The sequence below is a fragment of the Aegilops tauschii genome, chromosome 2 (genome assembly GCF_002575655.3).
Source record: "Aegilops tauschii subsp. strangulata cultivar AL8/78 chromosome 2, Aet v6.0, whole genome shotgun sequence".
Classification (NCBI taxonomy): domain Eukaryota; kingdom Viridiplantae; phylum Streptophyta; class Magnoliopsida; order Poales; family Poaceae; genus Aegilops; species Aegilops tauschii.
This window is the reverse complement of record NC_053036.3, coordinates 598,601,924-598,606,974: the sequence shown is the minus strand read 5'-3', so window position 1 is coordinate 598,606,974 and position 5,051 is coordinate 598,601,924. Positions and strand designations below refer to the sequence as shown.

Here is a 5,051-nt window from a genome sequence, read left to right as displayed (position 1 = left end):
AACAGAAAACTCGTAAGCTCCGTTAGTATAAGAAAATAAATCACCACTTAGGTACTGTTATGAACTCATTCTAAATTCATATTGGTGTAATATCTACTGTATTCCAACTTCTCTATGGTTCATACCCTCCGATACTACTCATAGATTCATCAAAATAAGCAAACAACAACAATAAAAACAGAATCTGTCAAAAACAGAACAGTATGTAGTAATCTGTATCAAACGTATACTTCTGGAAACTCCAAAAATTCTACCAAATTAGGAAAACCTGACCAATTTGTGTACCAATCTAGATCAAAATAATCAGATCAAAAGCACGTTTCTGTGAATTATCAAAACTAATTTACTGGGCGCAAATGTTTCTGATTTTCAGCAGGATCAACACAACTATCACCGTAAGCTATCCTAAAGGTCTTACTTGGCACTTTATTGAAACAAAATCTATAAAACATGATTACTACAGTACATAATCATGTGAACACACAAAAACAGTAGGGGTAAATATTGGGTTGTCTCCCAACAAGCGCTTTTCTTTAATGCCTTTTTGCTAGGCATGAAGATTTCAATGATGCTCACATAAAAGATAAGAATTGAAACATAACAGGAGCATCATGAAGAATATGACTAGCACATTTAAGTCTAACCCACTTCCTATGCATAGGGATTTTGTGAGCAAACAACTTATGGGAACAAGAATCAACTAGCATAGGAAAGCAAAACAAGCATAACTTCAAGATTTTCAACACATAGAGAGGAAACTTGATATTATTGCAATTCCTACAAGCATATATTCCTCCCTCATAATAATTTTCAGTAGCATCATGAATGAATTCAACAATATAACCATCACATAAAGCATTCTTTTCATGATCTACAAGCATAGAATTTTTATTACTCTCCACATAAACAAATTTCTTCTCATGAATAGTAGTGGGAGCAAACTCAACAAAATAACTATCATGTGAGGGACGCGGAGTAATTGTGCTCGAGCTCAAATGATCTCGTTATCTACGTCGTCAGTTAGCGCTCGTGGATCTGTGCCAGAGTTCTATACGCGCGCAGGCGGTTCGCCAGATAATCGAGCGCTGTAGCAAAATACGTATGCGGCAGCACTGGGTGGTGGGCCATTGCTGCCGGGCAGGGTTAACGGATCAGAACCCGCGATCCCATATGATCCGTGGAACAGGAAATTGGCTTTCCGTGTAGTGGTGGCAGCAGAAACGAATTGAAGACAGGACCGAGATTCTTCTCGGCTACGACATGTGTCATTTGGAAGCGGAAGACCCGGGGACGGAGGCAACTAGCGCCGCCGGTGAGCCGCCTTGGAGTTTCTGGTGCAGCCAATTAGCAGATGCGTGGATCTTTGCTTTTTCCAGGGATGCTGCCTCCATTTTGTAGCTCTCTTGTTAGCTGATCCAGAGATAGATTTGTTGGAAGATTCAGATTTAGTCTGCTTGAGGAGGTAGGGGAGCGCTTGGTGCCGGTTCCTGTGGCTGTCAATGTCTCTGCCGTGGCGGATCTGCAAGTGGCACCGCAGGCGGAGCAGGAGGCAGCGCAACGGCGGTGGACAGAGGCGAAGCACAAATCTTCTTGGCGAAGGAGGCGGCGGCGAACAGAAGGGAGAGCTCGCCACCAAGGTCGGACCTGTCGACGGGGAAGATGAATCCCCAAGCACTGGGGTGGAACAAAAGGTTGGTGAAGTAGCAACTTTGCCTTCCATCCGATATTCTGTGACTTAGAAAATGGAAGTAGAAATGACTGAATATATCATGCAGTTAGAGCAAGTGCGGGTTGCTGTCTGCATTAATAAATTTCCTGTTGTTTGTGCGTGTGTTTGCACGCTGATTTGTTCTCCGCATTCACAAAATTCAGGAGCCTGTAGTCTTTGAAAGTACAAATGCAGGCTGATTACTCTCTGTAGTGAAAAGATTTCTGATTTATGTACTGGTGGTTGCAGACTGTTTGCTCCCTATATTTAGATAATTTTTTACTATACAGGAGCCTGTGTTTTCAGGCTGGTTGATCTCTACAGTAAGGAAATTACTAAATTTTGTACTGGTGTTTGCAGTATGTTTGGTGTATGCATTTTGAAAATTCATAGATATGTGCCTGTGTTGGTAGGCTGATTGCTCCCTGCGATTAGAAAAAATCATGCTATATTTGCCTTTGTTTTGTATGTTGATTGCTTTATAGGTAAGATCGATGAAAAAATCCATCTTCTTACTCTGCATATATATATGCATATTTTTTATTTACTAAAGGTGGAGAGTGCGTCCCAATGATATCCACAACAAGTTCAGGAAGAATCTTGGAGCACCTTCTATCAAGGATTTGAACTTTTGAAGCCATCTCTGTTCTCTTTCGGCTCCGCTTGATGGATGACCAAAAGTAGCTTTATATGCCCATGAAAGTCTCGAATGTTCCAGTAAGTATTGTTCATGTACATTATGAAAATGCTATTCGGTTGAGTCATGTTTTTATTCTGTCAAATGATGATTTTCTTAGTATAGTCGACAGTAAAAAGTTTAAACCCATTAGAGATTATTAAACAAATGTTCACCTGAAAACAGATTGTGAGGGTTTGATTGAGATATGGAAAAGCCACAAGAAGAATCGTGCTTCTGTTCTACCTATTCTCCTTGAAATCCAAGAGCTAAGTGGTTATTTTTCTAATTTCCAGTTCAGCTTTGTAAGGCCTGAGTTAAATTTTAGCTGCGCATTTAACTGCCAAACATGCTATTCCTAGCTCCTTGCCGGAGTGTGCGCGGTTCTACTAGGTTCCGGCGTCTCTGAACAATTGTATACAGCATGAAATTGTTGTTGTTGGTCAAGTAATGTAAGCTATTCCTTCCTCCAAAAAAACATAGTTGGGTTGCAGGGTAAAGACACCATGCCCGTCGCACGTGACTGCCTTTTGTTTCTGAACAATCATAGGTGCAGCAGCGCCTTGCAGGACACCTTGCCCGTCACGCGTGACTGCCTAAAAGCCATGAGGGGTTTTGCATAGAACCCTACAGAGAACGTGATTGTACCACAATAGGTACAAGTTTTGACTCCCTCGGAGAGGCGTACAATTTTTACAACATATATTCATGGGAGAAAGATTTTGGCATAAGGTATTGGAAGAGCTGATTGAGTGTGGAGAGGACATATTGCATGCAGGATATCGTCTGCGGATGCTTCGTGAGTACCATGAAAATATGTCCCCGTATGGTTTGGAACTTTGTTCAGTTTTATCAATGAACTGTCCTATTCTTGTAGGGTAAGTACGGAGTTGAGAACACAAGGTCGAGGAGTTTGATTGCGAGTGTGGGCAGTTTGCACATATGGGGCTGTTGTGCTGCCATGTTTTGAAGGTAATATCACTATGAATCCACCCCATAGCACATTGGCACTAGGATGATGTCATGGACTGAACCACAAAAGATACTATTTCCTGAAATGTAAGCCATCGATTTTATTCGTGTGAATCAGATTCCAGTCAAACATATAGTGAAGAGGTGGACAAAGGAAGCCTACTGCCAGCACACCTGGCCCATTATCATAAGGATCAAATGTATAGGAATCCATTCTCGTACTGACACATCAGAATGTACATGCAGAGGAACCTGAATGTGATTTGGACTGCAGCGAAGGGAAAGTTGTGAGTGCGGATCTGAACTGTTCATTATGTAATTCGAGATACAGTTTTTAGAATCGTAACTGACTATGATCCATTTCACATGTATTGTTTTGGTGTTGTATTGATCTGCTGTTGTTGCACCGTTGAGCTCCTATGCATGTACTCCCTCCGTTTCTAAATATAAGTCTTTCTAGAGATTCCAATATGGACTACATACGGAGCAAAATGAGTGAATCTACACTCTAAAATATGTGTATATACATCCGTATGTAGTCCATTTTGAAATCTCTTAAAAGACTTATATTTAGGAACGGAGGGAGTACACTCCAAGGGAATGCTATGTGGTTTGTTTTCATGATCTCTGTGTGTGGGCAATCTGAGAGGTGATGAGGTGCACAGGTCTTTATGTAGATTACTGAAGATTTTTTGTGCTGCCGCATTTTGGTCTGCTTTTGCGATGTCTACATGGAAAACAATTGTGAAGTGAAACTGTTTTCCATGCTGCAGAACTGGGAGTTGCTGAATTTGGATTTGGGTGCAGAGGTATTATTTGTTGTACACCGCACTTGACAGTTCCAGAGTTTGCCAATGTGCACGTCACATTAATGCTGGTCGGTAGGTGGGCCACGCCCTGGAATATCGATGCATATATTACTTCGAATACACTGTCGTATACCTGGTGCAATGCGAATCTGGAAGCGCTTGGACGGGAAGGATAACGAGACCATCTCAGCTCGGGCTCATAATAGGATTTCCCTCATGTGAGGCATAATCCAAATGAAAATTAAAATCCTGATGACAAGTTTCATGGTTACCTTTATTCTTTATAGCATACGTGTCATCACAATAATCATCATAAATAGGAGGCATGCTTTCATCATAATAAATTTGCTCATCAAAACTTGGGGGACTAAACATATCATCCCCAAGCTTGTGGCTTTGCATATCATTAGCATCATGGATATTCAAGGAATTCATACTAAAAACATTGCAATCACGCTCATCATTCAAATATTTAGTGCAAAACATGTTAATGCATTCTTCTTCTAACGCTTGAGCACAATTTTCCTTTCCATCATTTTCACGAAAGATATTAAAAATATGAAGCATATGAGGCACCCTCAATTCCATTTTTGTAGTTTTCTTTTATAAACTAAACTAGTGACAAAACAAGAAACTAAAAGATTCAATTGCAAGATCTAAAGATATACCTTCAAGCACTCACCTCCCCGGCAACCGCGCCAGAAAAGAGCTTGATGTCTACTACACAACCTTCTTCTTGTAGACGTTGTTGGGCCTCCAAGTGCAGAGGTTTGTAGGACAGTAGCAAATTTCCCTCAAGTGGATGACCTAAGGTTTATCAATCTGTGGGAGGCGTAGGATGAAGATGGTCTCTCTCAAACAACCCTGCAACCAAATAACAAAGAGA

The 5,051-nt window shown here is 41.0% G+C and overlaps 1 long non-coding RNA gene across 2 annotated transcripts; it reads left to right on the top strand.

Moving 5' to 3' along the window:
* The first annotated feature begins 1,113 nt into the window (after positions 1 to 1,113).
* On the top strand, positions 1,114 to 3,771 carry LOC109753109 (uncharacterized). 2 transcript variants are annotated; one of them, XR_005769225.3, is made up of 6 exons: positions 1,114 to 1,691; positions 2,262 to 2,425; positions 2,571 to 2,831; positions 2,935 to 3,183; positions 3,262 to 3,356; positions 3,475 to 3,771. It is a non-coding gene; the product is annotated as an uncharacterized lncRNA (long non-coding RNA). The 2 variants fall into 2 exon arrangements; XR_002230406.4 differs by having other exon boundaries at positions 2,571 to 3,183.
* Positions 3,772 to 5,051: the final 1,280 nt, after the last annotated feature.